Genomic DNA, 19,944 nt, shown 5'->3' with positions numbered 1-19,944 from the left:
ATAATAGATCACCCCCGATCAACACCTAAGGCAATACAAACCACATATGACGTAGGGTATTACGCTCTCGGCATTCCGAACCTGTCTAAACTTTGTGATACTTGCACCTTTGAGTTCCTCATCTCGGCGACACCTACCTACAAACTCACCACCTCGGGGCTATCCCTCGGTGGGCGTGGCGGTAAAACACCAACATTGTCTCCAAAGATAATAGTTTCTTTAGGTATGTCATGAAGCTCTAGGGATGTGAACAAGTCCTTCTCCCCGGTCATATGATTTGAGCATCCACTATCAAGCAACCATACGGTGCCACCCAAGGAGTAGGCCTACGAAACAAGTTAAGCTTTGAATTTTGGTACCCAAAAAGATTTGGATCCTAAAGGGTTAGATGGATACACTTTTGGAAGCCACACACTTATATGAATTGCCCTTTTAGTGTAAGCTCCAACATACTTGACCACTATTTTACTATTGTGGACCATTGTCACCATGTAGTCGGTAGTGTAGCTTGATGATGGCTCATGAGTGACAACCTTAGTCTTGATGGGAGCCTCAACCTTCTTTTTGACTTGAGAAGGAGTTGTGGTGGTCACACCGTGTGCCATATTCTTCAAGTCCTCAAGATTTGCTCCTTTTGTGAACATGACACATTCCTTACCTTTGACCAACTTCAGGTTATTTACCTTTTCTCCCTTGTAATGTCTAAGTCCTTCCTTTTTATTTGGATATCTTCCATCCTTGTAGTTTACCTTCGGCTTGGGCTTAGCATTACCTTCATATCCATTCTTTACTAACATGTTCAATCTCTCAAGTTGAGCATCCTTTGCTTGGAACAACTTTTCTAGCTTAGTAACACAAGCTTGTACATAACTTTATAACATTTTGAGCAATCTTCACTTGTGAAGAAATTGGAGTCAAGAGTTGCTTTAGAATTGGTTTTGGTACCTTCCCAAAGGGCATTATAGCTAACTTCAAGACCTTTGTACTTGGTCGTTAAGCACGAGAAGCTTTCTTGAAGTTCACTATGAATGGCCTTTAGAGAAGCTAGAGATTCATTTATCAAAGTGGTCTCCTTTAGCATCCTCTCTTTTGAATCATTAGCTAGAGATAAATCAATAGCTAATTTTTTAACCTTCACCTTTTCTTTAGCAAGAGCCTTCTCTAAGGCAAGGTTTCTCTCCTTCTCAAGAATGAGCAAATCCTCTTGCCTATCGAGACACTCCTTTTTTTCTCCAATTTCTCCATAAGCTTTTTAATTTCTTTAAAACCTTTCTTTCCGAATTCTTTTATCATGAACGCTTTATGTTGCTCTTCCTCATCATCAAAATCATTTTGTGTACTACTAGATATGGTGAAAGGATGAGAAGAAGAGGTGGATGATTCTTGTACCTTAGTCCCTCTTGCCATGAGACAAAAAGGAGTGTCATCTTCATCATCGGAGATGTTGTTGAAGAGTTTCCTTGAAGACTTGGGCATCGCTAGAGTTGCCATACCTTCATGATCGGAGTCTTCATGACTAGACTCCCACTCTTGACCAACATGAGCATAACCTTGATATTTCTTCTTGTAGTCCTTGCTCTTCTCCTTGTACCTCTTCTCATCCTTTTCTTTTTTCTTCAATTGTGGGCAATCGTCAATGTAGTGGCCCACTTCTTTGCACTCATAACATCTTCTTCGTGATGGCTTCTTATCATCACCACCTTTCTTGTAGTACTTCTTCTTCATGAGCTTCTTGAAGTTTCTCAACACCAAGGCCATCTCTTCATCGATGGAGCCTTCGTCACTTGAATCTTCCTTCCTTGACCTTAGTACCTTGGTTCTTGATTCAACTTTATCACTTGAGCTAGCATTGAGTGCTACGTTCTTGTTCACTTTGCGGCTAAGTGACTTGGCAACATTCCTCTCAACCAACTCTTGATGAAGAATTTCACCAAGAAGTTGATTACGTGTCTTGATCTTGAATTTGGGATCTCTTCTAATCATTGTTGCAAGAGTAGGGTTCCTTGGTGTGAAAGCCCTAAGCAACTTCTTTGTCACCTTGTGATCTTCCCACTCCGTGCGACCAAGAGATCTAATGTCCGACACAAGGACTATTAGTCTATCATACATTTGCCTCACAGTTTCTTCATCATGCCTGACAAAGTGCTCTAGCTCTCCTTGCAACAAATTCATCTTGCCTTCTCTAACTTCATCGGTCCCCTCATGAGCCTCAATGTGTCCCAAATTGTCTTGGCTACTTCAACATTGCGAACCTTGTATAATTATTGGGCACAAAGGGAACTTGTGATGACCCTCATGGCTTGCGCATTGCGGAAGTAGTCTTGAGCTTGTTCGGCTATGGGTACACTGTTCGTAGGAGGAGTCACACCTACAACCACAACCTCCCAAATAGAGGGGTGAAGCCGTACATATGCATTTTCATGTCATAAGACCAATTGGGATAATCCATCCCATCAAACAAAGAAGGTTTTCTCAAGTGGACCGATTGAAATTGAGAAGTAGGATATTGAGATGAAGCATAGTTATGAGGAACTTGATGTAACCTGAAGAAAGAATGCTTCTCGCTTTCTTCCTTGATTCGCTTCATCATCAACTTCTCAGCCTACTTCTCAATTTTAGCCTTCATCTTCTCTTTGGCCTTCATCAACCTGATGTGTCACCCTCACTTTCATCACTTGAACTTGAGTCAGCATCATGAATGGAGGGTGAACAGCGTGTTTGCCCAAAGCGATTTCCGGCACCATCTAACTCGGTACCGGCATCGACTTGAGCAGCGATGGTTGCAGCGGCGTTGGCACCATCCCGAACTATAGACATCTTGATATCCCTTAGTGGCTAAGCCTTAAACAAGAAATTAGGCTCTAATACCAATTGAAAGGATCTTGGTGATGCCTAGAGGGGGGTGAATAGGCGTATTTGAAAAACCTGAAAAATTCTTCGTAGCAATCAAATCTGTCGCAACTTCCGACACTGTGTAGGAAGTCTTCATGGACCGGAACTTCCGACAAAAGGAAAGTTCTTATACAACATTCAAAAATAAACTTGAAACTGCAGAACCTAGCGGAATCAAAGGTTGAGCAATGATACTAGAAGACTTCTGCAAGTGAACTTTGCAAGAACAACAACTTGAGTACGTAGATCGACACAAAACAATCTCTAGGACAACAAGAGCTAAATAAATACAATAAGCACAAGATACAAGAGATTTGTTTTTGAAGTTCACTCCCAATAAGGAAGCTACGTCTCCGTTGAGGAGCTCACAAATCGCCGGGTCTTCCACTAACCCTTTACCTCACTCAATCAACCACAAAGGAGGATTGAGTCACTTACTATAAAATCCACAAAGGATGGGTAATACAAACTTCCCGGGGCGCGCACACATGAGAGGACACTCAACCGGGCGACACGAAACCGTCTAAAAGCAAGCTTCAAGAGTAACAAACGTGAATCGATGGATGAGGATGCTTCAAGTGCTCTTGAGATGAACGTGGCTGCCTTCTCACTCAAAAGCTCAAGCCTCACACCTCGCTCTAGCTCTCACCCAAGCCCTAGCTCAAATCAATTAAAGGATTAGCTCATGGAAGGATTGAGGAGGAGTAGTAAATACTCTTGGAGGTGTTTGTCTCGAGTTAGGTCAGCAACAAATGAAGGAGGGGCTAAGTGGGTATAAATACCCGAGCCCCAAAAATTAGCCGTAAGTGTGCAGAATAAGTGATTGTCAGAACTTCTGACATAGGGTCGGAACTTCCGACCCACCTAAAAATAGCTGGCCGAGAAGCCCCTATCAGAAGTTACTAGGAACTTCCAACAGGTGTCGTAACTTTCGACCCCTGGTCGGAACTTCCGACACACACTAAATCAGTCAGACTAGGTTCAAAATGTGTGATTCTATGTCTCTCTTTAATGGTTAGCATCTCAAATAAGCTTTTTGACACCTTCATGCTATCCATTCGCATCCATCTTAATAGTACGGTGTTTCCTATACTCAAATTCAAAATAGAAAATATTAAAAGATCTTCTTTTGAACCCAACACCGTCCTTTAAGAAAATTTGGCGTCTTTTCTTGCTCTTTTTTAGTTAATTGAATTTTTACGTGTCCATAACTCGATAAACTCATTAGCTACTTAATTTTGAATGTCATCGACACCAAAACTCACTTTGGGGGCCAAATGCACTCTCAAAGGGACCTACCAATCTGTTGTTGGTTATCTACGCAGTCCTTCGAAAGAAATTCTGAATAAAAAAGAAAAGAATACTATTAGCAATTGTGACACACATAAGGTAGCAATTCTACTCAATTATGAAAACTATACCTTCTCTAGTCTCCTCATAGGTTTGAATTTATAACGATGACACTTCCACATACGAGTTACAATTTTAATTTATAACAATGATGCTGATGGAGATTTCTTGTGAGCTGCAAGCCTAATTGTTAGCACTCAACTCTCAGGAACATAGAAAACACATAGTGGTTTGGCGCTGCTGAAGCAGCCTTTTCAGATTGCATTGCCTCCTTATTTGTAGAAGTGATTACATGGCCTCAATGGCCAAAACTACTGGCCATAGTGGCCATAACAACCTGGACACATCCAGTGGAGAGCAATTGATTCTAATCCCTAAACACCAGGACATCCTAACAACCTTGACTGACTCGGCCGTCTAACTAAACCTGACTGAGCTAGAAGACTAACAGATGACCTGACTGAACTGAAATAAACAGGACTCCAAATGAACTGAATAAACAAAAACACGACGTGACTCAAATAGATAACTGAACACAAGGACATGAATTATTTCAACCACTAATAACATCCAATCATGAAGTCAGAGGGTGATAATAAGTTTACAAGGTAGTTGTGCTCAATCATTCAAGCAGTTTATATCAGAGATGACCTGCTGGTGGACTTTGCCATTTGGGCAGTGACCAGAAATTGCAACAGAAGGGAAAGGTGATTTCCTATGGATTGAATCTTAGACTCATCCCTCTCTTTGCAAACTAAACTTAATTTTGATCTGAGCTAGGGTTCATCGCTGAAGACAATCCACAAACTAGAAGCGGACATGGAAGAAAAAGGAAGCCATCGACAGAAGAAGGATAGAAGGCAAACCTTATCAGCGGAGGTTGACCCATTGTGTTGACACTCACATTTGGCACGGGCAAGTTTGAGCATGAAGATATAAAGATTAGCCTTAACCGAATGGAAGATGGAATAAAATGCAGAAAGAAGATCACCAATAGATAGCCCTCATCAAAACGATCGAAATGGACATGTGGATGACCCAAATTGGACTTCGGATGAGGGAGTTATGGCTAATGGAAGACAAAGTGCTACAATTGGCAGATTGATTCGGTCAAAAGCATTGACCAAAGCAAAGGATGAATCGGTCATTCTAGAGCTGAAACTGAGCCGATAACGAGCTAAGCCGATGAGCACCGGTTGACTCGGTGAAAAGCATTGGTCAAAGCAGAGGATGAATCGGTCATCCCAGAGCCGAATCTGAGCTGAAGTTGAGCCGAGCCGAGGAGCACGAATTGATTCGGTCATTGGTTATGGGCATCACCAAATGAGTAGGTCAGTGTCCAAATTTGCGGATTTCAACGAGTTTTCAACATATACTCGGATTTAGGCTTTCCTTAGCTCATGTTTTGTTGGTTTGGGACTCTTTGGTGCGCCCCTTAGTTGTTGGACAAGTCCATGCCGTCCCATATATAGTTGAGGGGTGTAGGTCGATTGAAAAAACCACAATCGAATCTATCAAACACAATTACTCCTTTTTCTCTTTGCCCTTACTTTTCCAACCATAGTTTCTATTTGTTCTTCGTCTCAACAGTGATCTACAACGCCCTAGCTGGCCTGCCGAACCTAGGGCACTCCATTGACCGCCACGCCTTGACGGGATCCCTTCCGGGCACGGCGTTCTTCGGATTCAAGACCTTTGACGGAGTGCCTTGCGCATCGCACTCGCCGTTCAGGGCACACGGTGCATGTTCAGTGTAGGACACATCTTCGTGTCAACACACTTTTTGGCGACTATGCCGGGGACAAAGCAAACACTATCATCAGCTATGGCCGGTGAGGATCATGACAAGACGAAGGTCGACCCCAAGAACATCATCAATGCTGAGTACGATGATTTGCCCGAAGATAAGCTCCAAGCTCTTGAGGCCTACATCAAGCAGTATGAAGCGGATTGCAAGAGAAGAATGGCCTCATGCTTCGGGAAGACTCAGCATGGTCTCGTTGAGAAGGAAAAATTCATCATGCCAACACTCCCACCTAAGGTACAAAACAATGTGAGTACAAACGCTATTCCTGAACATTCTAATATTGAGAGTGTGATTAAAAATATTTTTGATGCTAGGGTAGAATCTTTGGTAGATCTTCGTATGCAAAGTAATATGAATTTTGATAGGGATGAGTTTGAATTACAGAATAAAATACCTAAAAATCCTAGCGCTTCCAATACTAAAGTAGATTCGGGTAAAGGTATTTCTGGCGAAAGGGAAGATGAAGGCCGAACTGATTCGGCCAATAACATTAATACTATGCCGATTTCTACGAGTATTGGAACAAGATAAACAACTCCTGCAACCAATGCTTTGGTATTCAATGGCCGGAACAGTAATGCTAACAATTTTCAACGATCGTATTATGAAACTATGGCTTATGGTGATTCCGTGCCTCATAAAGAATCGAGAATCCTACATGGGCCGATTCCTGATGCTTATTTTCCTAATCCTATACCAATGCCACCAGTTACACAACAACCAATTTTAACCTCTATCCAAACATCTAATGGTGGATTAATGGAGGACAAGATACGTAGAAAATTGGTTAATATAATGAGGAAGATGGGGCTAGATACCAGTTCTAGTGTGAAAATTTACAAGAAGCCCTATCCGGAACATTATGATAACATTCCCTACCCTCGTGGGTATAAAGTTCCTAATTTTCATAAATTTACAGGGGATGATAGTAGGACGACATGGGAGCATGTCGGCCAATTTCTTTCTCAATTAGGGGAAGCTGGTTTTCTTGATGCTTTTGAGACTAGGATGTTTCCTTTATCATTATTCGTAACTGCTTTCTCATGGTTTTCTGCTTTAGCTCCTAATTCTGTTTCTACATGGTCCCAATAGGAGCATAAATTTCATGAGCATTTTTATACTGGAGATAATGATTTAAGGCTCTCACACTTGACATCGGTTAGGCAAAAACATGATGAATCTGTTGCTGATTATATTAGGAGGTTTAAGGATACTAAGAATTGATGTTATAGGGTTACTATATCTGAAAAACACCTTGCTGTTTTGGCTCTTAATGGTTTGCATTTTCATCTAAAAGATAAATTAGAAGGTCATGAATTTTCTAATGTTACTCAAGTATTGCAGAAAGCTTTGGCGCAAGAGAGCCGTGCCAAAGATAGTACAGAACATTACAAAAGCAAAGTTGATCATCTTCACATTCATAACGTGTCACGATTCGGGTAGCTCAGACGATAAGTCTAGAGATATATGTGCTGCTGAATTTGTATGGCCGTCTAAAGCTAAATCACATGCTTGTGCACCTCTTAAGCTGGTTCATAAGAATCGACAGGAAGATTTGAAGCTTACTTTTGATGTATCTAAATGTGATAAAACATTTGATGCTTTGCTGCGTGATAATATGATTAAGTCTTCACATGTCATATGCCGCTTGATGAGTTGAAGCCGAGAGCTTATTGCAAATGGCACAATTATTTGTCTCATGCAACTGAAGATTGTAATGTCTTCCGTCGACAAGTGAAATTGGCCATCAATCATGGATGATTGGCATTTAGTGAAATGCAAGTTGATACACAACCATTCCCTGTCAATGTCCATACCATTGATCTTGAAGGCAAGGAAGTGTTGCTTCGGCCTGATCAAGCTAAATCCGCCGAAGGAAAAGAGGTGATCATTGGTGAACCACGGGTTGTGAATGTAGACAACAATATCTTGGGTAGAGAAGTGACAATAGAAAAGGCTCCCGATGGCAAAGAAAGGTTGTTGATTACTTTGAAGACTCCTATGCCTAGGGGCCAAGTGAAATCAAGTGGATAGGATAAACTGAAGACATTCAAGCCCAAGAATCCCGAAGTTGGCAAGTGGAAGGTGAATGAGTCAAGCAGATCACGTTCAACATTCAAGCCTAAGCCATCATTTGATCATCTTTTGTCCAATAATGTGAATGAAAAGGCCAATCAAAAGTGTAAGGATTGGCCAAGAGACTTGAAACATCAGAGATCACCTCCAAAAATGCCTCCACATTCTCCACCAAAGGGGCCTCAAAAGCAAGAGATGCAGCAACAACAGTCAAATGGAGGGAATGTGACTACTTTGTACCCACCGCAAGGCCCATGTGCACCTACACAATGGGCGCAATATCCTTATATGCCATATCTGTCAGACCCAGGGCCACGAGATAGCGCACATGGTGTACATATTTTAGGATAAGGGATGGGACAGGGCTCATGCCCTACATCAGTCATAACTACTCGTACTGTAGTAGAACTACTCGTACTGTAGTAGAACTAGTTGGAACAGAAGGAAAATACCTGAATAGTACTCGGGTAGGACTCCTGAGCTCGTATCTGGCTAAGATTTCCATGTAATTCTATCCCCCCAAACTATATAAGGGCGGGTAGGGACCCCCTCCAAACAAGATCACCACGATCAACACCTAAGGCAATACAAATTACCACATAGGACGTAGGGTATTACGCTCTCGGTGGCCCGAACCTGTCTAAACTTTATGTCCCTTGCACCTTTGAGTTCCTGATCTCGGCGACACCCTACATACAAACTCACCACCTCGGGGGTATCCCTTAGTGGGCGTGGAGGTAAAACATAGATAGCTGGCGCGCCAGGTAGGCATGTTCATCGAGCATCCATCATAGAACTCGATGGCATCTTTCAGCTTCACCAGCACCATGCTCGATGAGCACACAACATTCATTTTTGGCTCCTGGATCTGCATCACCAACGGCTCGGGTGGTTTCAACGGCCACCTAGCTGACTCCAGGAAGCCGGAGGCCTTTGCAGCGTTTTGACTAGTTTGTCAACAACCTTGACGAGTTGCTGCTCCTCGGTCTTGCCGGGGAGACTGAGAGGATGTCCGTTTTCGACGCAACTTCAACTCATGCTGCACGAGGACTTCTCGAATCATACTCACGCAATCCCGCTTTGGTCAAGAAGGAGGCCGAACGGTCTGAGTCCCTCTCTGACTTGGAGGAGGACTTAGACCGTCTGCTCAAGCTTGGAGATGAGGGAGCCACCGCCAATCGGGAGGCCCCTATTTTCGACAACCACTCGGACTCAGATGATAACCCCAAGTCCTTTTCGGATAGTCATCTGGGTTTGACCATAACTTCTATGCTGCAAGGCCTCTGAGCTACTCGAATACAACTCCCGCCTTGTGGCCTTCACGTAGGAACTGCCTTTTCAGGAAGCCAAACCCCTCTCTCGCATCTCTGAAGAGGGAGAGGGCAGCACAAAGCTAGTCGAGTACAGCCATATGGCTGAGAGCTCGCCGGATCGTCAAGTCTACATGGCTTCCCTTCGCAATGTGGATGACGACGAGTCGGGTCCTGAGTATGATGAAGACTACTTGCGGACGTATCTGCCAATGAACGTACGGCAAACGCCACTCAGGATGAGAACGAGGAGTATTGAAGGACCCGGCGGTTGAAGAATGCCAAGCGTGCCAAGCACACGCGGAACACGGAAAACCACGCACGCAACCCACTATACTAGAGGAACCTCAACAACGCTTTCACAGCAGCTGAAGATCGGGAGTATCGCACCCCGATCGGCGCTATTACAGAAGTAGCGCTCCTAGCTCAACAACTACCACCAAACCCCCAGATACAAAGGTTGCAATACCTAACACAGTGCACACTCGTATAACACGATGGGCAACACCCAATGTCCTCACCTCGGAACATGCTCCTGAGATCTGAGCGCCATGGTGACTCTCCACAAGTTAGTCGCACCCCTGGAGGAGGTTTCAGACATCGGGGGAACGACAATTGCCAGCGCAACCAGGACAATCCAGTCGGCCATGGCAACCCTCACGACCAGCAGTCCACACGTGGCAACATTGAACAAGAGGTGCAACAACCAAAGCGCCCACCTCGCAGCCGGCACGACCCAAGGCCTTAGGGCGAAATTCCACCTCAGGCCAGCCTTTAGAATGCTCCTACGACTGATCTAAGGCAGAAGATAAATGACGGTCATGACGCGCGGTGCATTATCAAGGTAAGGAGAAGAGACTGACCCAATAGATATCAAGATACCAACGATAGTTACCGCTTTCCCGCTTTCGCCTCCAACATCACCGAGAAATCCTACCCCAAGGATTTTAAACCAGTAGGCATCCCCAAGTACGATGGCAAGCAAGACCCGTGCCAGTGGATTCGTTGATACTCCGTTGCCATTGAGGTCTTAGGGGGATCCAACTCCACCAAGGCACTCTACTTTCCGATAGTCTCGGAATCCATGCCCCTCACTTGGCTCGAAAGCCTTAAACCAAACTCCATCAACTCCTGGGAGCACCTGAACAGGGCCTTTATTGATAACTTCCAGGGATCCATGATCCGAGCAGGTACTCATCATGATTTGTCCAAGGTTAAGCAGGAGTTGAATGAGACCTTGAGGTCCTACACCCAGCGATTCTTCGAGATACAAGCCACCATCGCCAACATCACCGACGAGGACATCATCCGCTACTTTAGAATGGCCTCTTCTCGAAGCACACCTACCACGACTTCGAACGCAACTGCCCGACTACTGCCGTGGAGCTGTGCAACATGATGGCACAGTGGGCTAACCAGAAGGACGAGGAGAATGATTGTTTCCCTAAGCGCAACAATGACAAGCAGGGCAACAGCAACAACCACTTCGACAAGGGCCAACGGAACAACTCGGGGAATCCCTGAAACCGCAAGCCAAACCAAGAAGGCGTGGTTGTTGAGCGCAATCGATGGGGAAAGAAGTCGAGGAGCAATCAAGCATAGTCTGAGAAAGTCCTGCACAAATGATGCCCGATGCACCCGAAGTCACAGCATACCCTCTTCGAGTGTGTTAGCCTCCGCAAGTCACTCAACGCTCCACTCCTTCCTCAAGTCAGAAAGCGGAAGGATCAAGAGGACGATGACGAGGATGACAAGTCAGGGGCTCAAGATTTCCAAGACTCGAAGAATGTCGTCAATGTCGAGGACCGCCATACAAAAACCTCTGAGATACAGCAAGGTCCCGATCTCCTTCTCTAGGGACGATCAATGGATCAGCTTCTCCGAGTCGGGAAAATTCCCGCTCATCCTAGATCCTGTCATGGCGGGCTCACAGTTGGCTCGAGTACTCACCAACGGCAGGAGCGGCCTCAACTTGCTCTTTGCGAGTACATTGAAGAAGATGGGGTTGCGCATCTCCAAGATGCTTACCCCTAGCAGAGCTCCATTCTATGGCATTGTCCCAGGTTCAATGGTCCTACCAGTCACCTTCGGGATGAAAGACAACTACCACACAGAGTAAATCAAGTTCAAGAGGCGATCGATTACGCCGCGACATCATGCGTGCCAGAATCTTCCACAGAAGTCTAGCTCATCAACACAAAGATGGAGATCTCCAATCAGAGGTCTAGCCAGTCTAGGGTAAAACCCAACCCCAGTGACATCGGCATCAAAACCATCCAGCTGTACGAAGGCGACTCGTCCAAGACTGCTTTGATTGGAGGCGGCTTGAACGACAATTAGGAAAACATGCTCATCAGCTTCCTTCGGGGCCAACCGTGATATATTCGCATGGAAACCAGCGGATATGCCGGGCGTGCCCAAGGATTTGATTGACCATTGCTTAAAAGTTGACCACAAAGCTGCTCCGTAGAAGCAGCAACTATGGTGCTTCACCCCAGACAAGAGGGAGGCCATCAAGAAGGAGTTAGCAAAACTACTCGTGGCTGGTTTCATTAAAGAAGTCTACCACCGCGAGTAGTTAGCCAACCCTGTACTAGTTTTGAAAAAAAAATAATGAATGGAGGATGTGTGTGGATTACATTGATCACAACAAACACTGCCCGAAGGATTCCTTCGCTATCCCACGCCTCGACCAAGTGATTAACTCTACGGCTGGCTGCATCTTGCTTTCTTTCCTTGATTGCTTTCGGGTTACCATCAAATTTCTCTCAAGGAAGAAGATCAGATCAAGACTGCATTCATCACCCCTTTTGGAGCATATGCCTACACAATTATATCCTTCGGGTTGAAGATCGCAGGAGCCACCTATCAGCGGGCTATCAAATTATGCCTTGCTGATCAGCTACATCGCAATGTTTTGAAGCCTACGTGGATGACATGGTCATCAAGACCAGATCCCACGACCAGTTCATCCCTGATCTCGAGGAAACCTTCAAGAGCTTACGCAAGTTCTGATGGAAGCTCAACCCAACCAAGTGTCTCTTCGGTGTACCACAAGGGAAACTACTCGGGTTCATCGTTAGTCACCGAAGAATTGAAGCCAACCTGGAGAAAATCATCACCATTACAGACATGGATGCCCCATGGACGATCAAGGATGTCCAGAAGCTCACAAGCTGTATGGCGGCCTGAAATAGATTTGTCTCGCAACTTGGAGAACGGGGCTTAACCTTTTTCAAATTGCTCAAACGACACGACAAGTTTCAGTGGACTGAGTAGGCGAAGCAAGTGCTGGAAAATCTCAAGCATCATCTGCAGTCACCCCCCATCTCGACGGCTCCACAACCATGCAAGATCATGTTACTCTACATCACCGCAACTAGTCATGTCATCAGCACGGCAATCGTGGTGGAACGCCAGGAGGAAGGCCATGCCTTCGGTGTGCAGTGGCTAGTTTACTTTGTCAGCAAAGTTCTTTCTGCATCCAAGGTTCGTTACCTGACAATTGGCCGATATTCTCCACAGTCGGGATGCCACTAGGCACATCTCCAAGTGGGCAGTGGATCTAGGGGCTCTTACTCACGACTTTAAGCCCCGAACGGCCATCAAGTCGCAGGCACTAGTTGACTTTATGGCAGAATGGCGAGAAAACCAAGTGGAAGCCCCAGCCAACCTGCTAAAGCATTGGGTGATGTACTTCAATGGCTCACTCAAGCTCAGAGGCGGTGGCACGGGAGTACTCTTCATCAGTCCAAAAGGATAACAACTCAAATATGTATTCCAAATACTATTTGAGGTCTTGAACAACGAGGCCGAGTACGAGGCCATGTTATTGTACGCTTGGTAGTCTCTCTAGGCATCAAGCGACTACTTGTTTACGGCAACTCCCTACTGGTGATACAACAAGTCAATAAAGAGTGGGATATCAACAAGGACACCATGGACGCGTGCGTCATGGAAATACACAAGCTCGAGAACAAGTTCTTGGGTCTGGAAATTCATCATGTGATTCGCGACAATAACATGGGAGCGGATGTGCTCTCGAAGCTGGGTTCCGATCGAGCAAATGTCCCACCGGGAGTTTTCGTCCACGAGTTGCATCACTCATCCATCAAGACACCAGATCAAAGCACCATCGCTTAGGGTCCAATAGAACCCAACTGAGAGTTCTTGATAAAGAGGTCGACTGGCGGGTTTCTTTTCTCGACTTCATCAAGGAGCACAAACTACCTCCCGGCATTGACCCAAAAGGCGTTGAGGCCGCATGCATCCTAAGGGGTAGCAAAGGGTATGTTCTAGTCAAGGACAACTTATACAAGCGTGGATCAGATAGGCATACTCATGAAGTGTGTCTGCACGGAGGAAGGCAGAGAAATACTCCAGGAGATTCACAAAGGCGTGTGCCGAAACCATGCTGCATCTCGCACACTAGTCGGGAAAGCTTTCAGATCTGGGTTCCCCTAGCCGACTGCTTTGGTAGACGCCAAAGCACTTGTTTGCCAGCGCACAAACTGCCTGTTCTTCAGCAAGCAGTCCCACGTCCTGGCCCAAAACCTTATTACCATACAACCTTCATGGCTGTTCGCATGCTGGGGCTTGGACATGATAGGGCCCTTGACAACTGCTCCAAGAGGTTTTACTCATGTGTTGTTATCCATCCCCAAGTTCACAAAGTGGATCGAGTACAAGCCAATTACAAAGCACTCTGCAGATCGAGTGGTTAGCTTCATCTGCGACATCTTGCACCGATTTAGCTTTCCCAACACTATCATCATGGATCTGGGATCCAATTTGCACTCGCATCAGTTTTGGGATTTCTGTGAACGCAGCGCCATTGAGTTCAAATATGTTTCAGTGGCTCATCCGAGGGCCAACGACTAGGTTGAGCGCGCCAACGGCTTGATCCTTGATGGCTTGAAGAAAAGACTCAATGACGAGAACAGCAAAAACGGTGGCAAGTGGATCAATGAGATCTCGTAAGCAATCTTGGGGCTTCGCACACAACCAAGACAGCGACATGTAACACCCTAATTATCAAATTAGAAACCTAAATAAATTTTGCTAGAATTCTTTAGGATCCATAAGTTTTTTATTCCATCATTTTGATTTTAGAGCATTTCCAGTGAATTAATAGCAATTTACTTAACCATAAAAAGAAATATAAGGAACTATAAGTTTTGTGCATTTCAGGCCGCATTGCATTGTTTTATTGTTTGTCTTCCATTTGAATTTAAATTTCAAATTCAAATTCGAATGCATTTGAATGCAATTCTTTTTCTCTCTCTTTTTCTAATTGGGCCTGACCCACTCTCTCTTTTCTTTTTCCCTCTCTCTTTTCTTCCTTGCAGCACGGCCTAGTTCTTCCTTTCCTTCTCCTCCCGCACGATCCAATTGGCCCAGCCTCTTCTTCTTTCCTTCTCCTCCGCGTGGCCCAACTCCTTCTTCCCCCAGCCCAGTCCACCGTGCAACCCTTCCTCTCCTCTTCCCCCTTCTCTCGCTGATAGGCGGGGCCCACCCGTCAGGGTCGTCCCCGACCTCTGGCACGAGTCCGGCTCGGACTCGCACCCAAGTCTGGCACGGACACCCGCCGCACGGAGCCCCGGGCCCGCACGCCAAGGCCGCAGCCGCCCTATTTAATGTGCCGCCCCCGTGCCCTAGAGCCGTCAAACCCGCAGCCGCCGCCTCTGGCTCATGAAGCCCTAGCCGGCGCCGCCGCCATTGCCATCGTGCTTCAGCCACCCGACGCGCCGCTGCTCCCTGCCGTTGAGAAAGTGCTCCAGAAGCTCCACGTTGTGGTGAGGATTCTCGCCAGCCGCTTTTCCCCCTTCCCCATGCCTTCCCGCACGCCCAATTCCACGCCAGAGCCCCGTAGCCGTGCGCCGCCGCCATGCGCCCTTCTCCGGCCCCCGACTCGCCAACCCAAACCCTTAGATGAATTCCCCGTAGCACCCGCGATCTTCTTGTGCAACCCGCATTCAAAACCGAGGCTGAAAATGCGTTTATGCATTTGTCCAGCAAGTCGCCGCTGCCCGCCGCCGCTCCCCCCTCGCCGCCGGCGCTCAACGCCACCGCCCCGTGCAGTCATTCGCCCCACAGTCGTTAGATCCCGATCCAACTGGTTAGATTAGATCTAACCGAGTCAAGTGAACCAGATACTGGTCAACCTGAGGCAATTTTGCACTTTAGCCCCTGAGTTTCATAGAAATCAACACGCAATCCACGTTAGTTCAAAAGTATTCATGAATAGATCCTTATTTTTATGTTTAGGCCCCTATCTTTTCCAAAAATAGAACCCGTCGTCCTTAGCTCTTCTGTTTTGCAATCTAAACCCTAGATCTAAGGTTTAATTATGTTCTAGCCCTCGGTTTCTTTGGTCAGAGCCCTTCTAGTTTCAAATTTTCTACAAATAAGCCCCTAGAATCATGTTTTAGCCATAACTTCTCCGTTTTAACTCCGTTTTTATTGATTCTAGCGCTCACGCGACCCTTGCAACGTATACAGTAGCTTTATAATGATGTTTTGATCTATTTATATTGTTTGGTGCATTATTTCTTATTTATTGTATTTGTTTGTTTGTATGTACTTGTGTGTTATGATAGACGGTGCGCAGTTCGAGGGTCCGCGAGAGCCTTTGAAGACGTTCCCGAGCAGCAGGAGTTCTTTGACGAAGGCAAGTGGTTCTTGATCATACTTCAGTCCCAATAACTTTATAAATACACACATTTACTTTATAAGCATGCACATGTCTAGAATATGATGGATCCCAAGCTAAGGATGTGCCTAGTTTCTTTTGAACTTCCTTGATTAAACCTGGGTTGTTATATTTATGTTGTAGCTACGCTAGTTGCTTTTACTTAGTCTTTGGTTGGATAACCTAAAAATCATGATACACTGGTTTACTCATGTCCTAGAATACTTTATTGATGATAATTAAGATGCTTGCATTAATTGGAACATGGAGAACCACCTAGGAAAATAGTGTAATCATAATACTATATGGCTCTGGTCTTGGCTAATTAATTAGAAACTTAGCTTGTAATGGTCTTACCGAAAGGGCAAGAGGGGAGTGCGTTGATGGGGTATAGCTCGGTCCTCTTGAGGCGTAGATATGATCCTGGGTAAGGCGTCTTCCTCATTAGGGAGGGTTACGACCACTGCGGCCTGAAACCTTAGCGGACCGTTGCAAGTTAGGGAATCTTTGTAAAGGCCTCGTAGTGAATCCCTGTCACTCACCTTGAAAGTGTTTAAGGATCTTGCAAACCCGGGCATCAAGGGAAACAGGAATTTTGGGTAAAGTGTACAACCTCTGCAGAGTGAAAACTGATATATCAGTCGTGCTCACGGTTAGGAGCGGCTTGGACACTCACATGATAATTGAACTTAAAGATGGTCTAAATTGATGTTCTTTATTCATGATGTTGTTACTTATCTCTTTTATTTATTTAAGGGTTGGTATATACTTACATTTAGTTAATGCTTGCTAAATAAAATTTGATCAACTAAAAATGCTTATCGCAGTCAAACCATGTAAGCTTTTCCTTGATTTTGGCCTTGCATGTCATATAATTTACTCCACTTGCTGAGTACCAACCATCAGCGTACTCACGCTTACTTTATTAAATCCAATGCTACTCAGAACAAGATAATTGTTCGGAGTTCCCTGAAGATTTTGAAGAGTACTAGGCGTATGTCTCCCAGTCATCTGCCTGTGAAGTTGAAGTCCGCTGCTAGTTATAAATATTTATTTATTCGCTTAAGATTAAGACTTTCGGTCATATAATAAAGTACTATGTTACTCTATTTCGTTATTGCATTGTTTCGGGTATACACTTGTGACGTCTATCATATATGTGGAACTTGATCCTGGCGCACATATGAGATGCATTCGGTTCCCTTTTCAAGTTCAATTATCATGTAAGGGTCCAAGCCGCTCTTAACCGTGAGCACGGCTGATATATTAGTTTTCACTCTGCAGAGGTTGTACACTTTACCCACAATTCGTGTCTCCCAATTTTCCCAAGGTAGCTAGCCTCTTAAACACTTCCGAGGTGAGTGGCAAGGGATTCACTACGAGGCCTTTACAAAGATTCCCTAACTTATGACAATCCGCTAAGATTTCAAGTCAAAGCGGTCATAACTCTCCCTACTGAGGTAGTGCCTTAGCCAAGGACCACATATTATAAAGCCTCAAGAGGACCGAGCTATACCCCGCTGATGCAACCCCTCTTGCCCTTTCGGTAAGATCATCATAAGCTAGTGTTTCTAATTAATCAGCCAAGACCAGAGCCATATAGTATTGTGGTTGCACTGTTTTCCTGGGTGGTTCTCCATGTTCCGATTAAAACATATTATCTTGTGATTAACAACACAAAGATCATGAACATGGATAAAATAGATGTAACATCATCATTGTTGTCATCATGGTTATATATTATTCCCAAACCAGAACCAGTTATAGCAACAAAGCAATAGCTACCCAACATTAAGGTAAAATTCAGGTTGACAAGGAATGATCATAAAGACTAGGCATATCCTTATTTAGGATCCATCAAAATTAGGACACATGCATGCATATAGAAAAAGTTATATTTATTGTGATTATTAGGACAAAAGAATGATTAAGGAAACACTTACCTTTCTTTTAGAGAATAGCTGCTCAGAGTCTTCAACTTTTATTCTTAAAACTCTAAATCTTCAAAGCTCTTGGATCACGCTCCTTCTAACGTTGCACAAGCATCGGACCCAAGCATACAAGCAAGCAAACAAACAAGAACAACTAAGAACAGATACACCAAACAAAATGAAGGCTTTAAAAGAGTGTACTAAAGAATAGGGCTTGCTGCTACGGTCACGAGAGCGCAAGAAACACGGATAACGGATAAAATATCTAGATTATTATTAGCCCATATTATATTTACATTTATAAAAATAAAGTAGAACTTAGTCCAATTTTATTTATAATTGTCTGTGTATAAATTACACTAATTAAATAAATAATTAGCAAAGAAGACTTGTGAGAACATCTAAACGTCGAACTTTATGATTCGAGTTGAACTAAAGAAATTAAATTACAAACACATTTTAGTTGATATTAATCAAGTTACATTAATTAAGAAAACCGGAGTATAAATCTAATTGGAGTATAAACTAGATGAGAGGATATTAATCAAATTAATTCTATATTTAATTTTAAAAATAGGAACTATGATACGACAATGCTAAAAAATAATAGCTTAGGGTTTAGAGACTAACGCAAAAAAAATGGATCGAAACGGATCTAAAACGCGGAAACTACGCATGAAAAAAGGTTGTAGGGACCTATACATAATTAACTATAGATTTCACGGGCTAGCAGCAAAGAATTGCAAGACACAGAAAATAGTGCTCACAAATAAAGAAAAGTTTAGGGTTAGATCTGAAAAAGATCACGGTGGGGCTGGATTGAAAAGATGTAATAGATCCAGGGGGTTTTCTGCAAATTTCACAAGACACAGAAAAATACATGATAATTACAGATTTCTCTGGGGACTAATCTGTAAAAGCTCCACAGCACAGCCATGGTGGCCGGTGCCTGCTGTTTTTCAAATCCCCGTCGTTCTAGGGCACGGGAGATCGCGAGGAGCTGGGCAAAAGAAAGAGGACGTCGAGGGGATTCGGTTCCATACCTTACTTACCGCGGGGATGCATCGTGGTGCCCGAATTTCACCGGAGAAGTTGCAGCGGCGGCTCTGTTCCGTGCGGCAGCGCTTCTGTTAATGGCGGCAGTGCTGAGCAGGGGCGGCACAGGAGGAGGCGGCAGGGGGAAGGGCGCGGCGCAGGGGAAGGGCAGGGCCATGGCGCGCAGGGGCGAGACGGCGCCCTGGTGGCGCAAGGACTCGGGCTAGCAGCGGTTCTGCTCATCCTGTTCTGGGTGGCGGCGGCAAGGCAGGGGCACTGGTGGTGTCGCATAGGCATAGCGGCGGCGCGGCGGCAGGAGAAGGCGCGGCTACAGTAGGGCAAGGGCGCAGCTAAGGGGCGCAGGGCGTGGAGGAGCGCTGCAGGGGTGCGAGACGAGGGCTTAGGGGCGGGCGGCGCTTGGGAGAAGGGTAGGGCCCATAGGGGCAGGAGCGGCACGGCAGCAAGAGGAAGAGCTGGTGCGACTCAGGCAGCAGGGCGCAGGGGAAGGGCAATGGCAGCTCTCTAGGGCAACAGGGGCGCAGGGGCTAGGGCACAGGGAGAAAGGGAGGTCGCAAGGGGCTGAGGGTTTATCAAGCAGGGATGAGGTGGCGCATCGGGCTGGGACTCGTCCTTGAGTCCGGATTGCCCACAAGAGAAACGAGATTGGGCTGACCAGCGGGCTCCACAAGTTAGCGAGCAAAGAGAGGAAGGAAGAGGTAATGGAAAGAGGAAACGAGAATAGCGAGTTCGGCTATGGGCCGAAACAAGTTTGGGTGAGGGCTGAACATGAAAATGGGTTGATAGCGCTGGTTGAACATAAACGGATTATTTGAGAGTGCAAAAAAGAGAAGG

The sequence above is a fragment of the Panicum hallii genome, chromosome 8, assembly GCF_002211085.1.
Source record: "Panicum hallii strain FIL2 chromosome 8, PHallii_v3.1, whole genome shotgun sequence".
NCBI classification, from domain to species: domain Eukaryota; kingdom Viridiplantae; phylum Streptophyta; class Magnoliopsida; order Poales; family Poaceae; genus Panicum; species Panicum hallii.
Note: the sequence above shows the minus strand (reverse complement) of the source record.